The sequence below is a fragment of the Ornithorhynchus anatinus genome, chromosome 7 (genome assembly GCF_004115215.2).
Source record: "Ornithorhynchus anatinus isolate Pmale09 chromosome 7, mOrnAna1.pri.v4, whole genome shotgun sequence".
Classification (NCBI taxonomy): Eukaryota; Metazoa; Chordata; class Mammalia; order Monotremata; family Ornithorhynchidae; genus Ornithorhynchus; species Ornithorhynchus anatinus.
This window is the reverse complement of record NC_041734.1, coordinates 30,938,179-30,940,196: the sequence shown is the minus strand read 5'-3', so window position 1 is coordinate 30,940,196 and position 2,018 is coordinate 30,938,179. Positions and strand designations below refer to the sequence as shown.

At 46.3% G+C, this 2,018-nt stretch overlaps 1 non-coding gene across 1 annotated transcript; it reads left to right on the top strand.

The window, feature by feature from the left end:
• The first annotated feature begins 951 nt into the window (after positions 1 to 951).
• On the top strand, positions 952 to 1,089 carry LOC114813651. Its single transcript, XR_003761368.1, has one exon. It is a non-coding gene; the product is annotated as a small nucleolar RNA SNORA7 (small nucleolar RNA).
• The last annotated feature ends 929 nt before the right edge of the window (positions 1,090 to 2,018 follow it).

The window sequence follows — 2,018 nt, the reverse complement described above, 5'->3', positions numbered from 1 at the left end:
AAGCACTTACTATGTGCCAAGCACTGTATGCATTCCCTCCGACTTGTGTCTTTCACACCTCCCAAATGATATGCAAACATATCAATCCTTATGAGGCAGAGAGGGTCTTTCTGCCTCATTATTACCTTTGCAGCATGGGAAGCTGGAAAGCAGCATGACATAGTGGAAACAGCAAGGACCTGTGAGTCAGAGGATCTGGGTTCTAATCCCGGCTCCATCACTTGCCCGCTGTGTGACCTTGGGCAAGGCACTTCACTTCTCAGTACCTCAGTTTCCTCATCTGTAAAATGGACATTATATATCTATGGACTGAGAAAACTGTTAGTCCGGTACCCTTCAGGAAGCCATCAGTGGTATTTTGTAGCCATCCTTCCCCTCCTCCATCACTGCCCTTCCTACCAGTCTCTAGGCACTACTGCTCTCTGAACTTGCCTTCTGAGTGGGAAGGAGGACTTTCACCCTTCCCTCAGCTGTGATTCACCTTTATACCTCTTTCTGGGGGTCTCAGAAGGTGGCCAGAAGCATCACTACTGGCCAGTGGTGGCTCTACTTGGCTCCAACACTTCTGTTCATATCCTTTTACTCTCTCATTTCCTCTATCTGTCATTTATTGTAATATCTGTCTCCCCTTCTAGACTGTAAGCTCCTTGTGGGCAGGGATCACATCTACCAACTTGTTCTGTACTCCCTCAGGTACTTTATACAGTGCTCTTAATCCAAAAAACATCAACAGCGCTGGTTGACAGATAAACTCTAAACACAGCCTTTGGGGTAGTTCTTGTCCCATAAACATGAAGTGATGTCCTATCTCCTCGCAATCCCAAGCAGGGTCAGTGGATATATTGCCTTTCTCTCCCATAGGGGCACATGGGATACATAAACCGGCCTTCTGTTAAAGGAAAGAGAGACATGGACTCCACACTTACTACAGTTATCTGGTAAGCACTCACTACCCTCTCAGGGTCACAACTGGAGAGTTTCCAGTACTTTACCAGTCTCGATTATGGGAGGGAGAGTCAAGCAGAGGCATACCCATTCCATTCCTAGCTTGGCCACTGGCTAGCAAATGGAAGACAATCTGCTACAAGTCAAGATTCCTCTGTGCTGGGCAGCACTGGCATGGGAGAGAGTCAAGAGCAGAGACTCAAGTTTACTGCGGAGAAGGAGGCAACAGAACACTATTGTACCACTGTATATCTATGGATACACCCAGAACAACTGCAGGTGAAGGTCGGGTGTTTTGGGAAAGATGCGTCCATGGTGTCACTATGGGTTGGAGATGACTTCACAGAATAAGACAAGACAAGCACTTACTGTGTAATATATACAAGCGCTGTACTAAGCACTAGGGTAGATACAAGATAATTGTGTTGGATACACTCCTTGTCCCACACAGGGTTCTCAGTCTCAATCTCTATTTTATAGATGAGGTAACTGAGGCCCACAGAAGTGAAGTGACTTGTCCAAGATCATACAGCAGACAAGTGGCAGAGCCAGGATTAGAATCCAGGTCCTTCTGACTCCCAGGCCCGTGCTCTATCCAGTAAGCTACACTGCTTCACAGTTCTTACCAGAATAACTCACTGTCCCAGGATGAACAAGGAGGTGGAAACCAAACCAAATAGGCTAGTATATTCTTGGAGAGCCTCAGAGACAGAGCAAAAAACATGGGGCCATGGTGAGGGGTAATAGTGTGGCATTAACTCAAACCAAACTGATGATGTTCAGGGCAATTCTTGTACCCACTTCCTTTATAAATCTGAGACCTTGTTGGGCATCAGAGCTGGTCAACATCTCCCCCAATGCAACCTACCTGTCAAACTTAGTATCAAGTGGCTAGAATGGATCACAGGCAAGGCAGTCAAAGAGTGCAGTGAGACTATCAGCACTGAAGCACATAATGATGATGATTACGGTATTTGTTAAGCACTTCCTATGTGCCTGGCACTGTGCTAAGCACTGGGGTGAATACAAGAAAATCAGATTTGACATAGTCCCTGTCCCATATGTGGCTCACA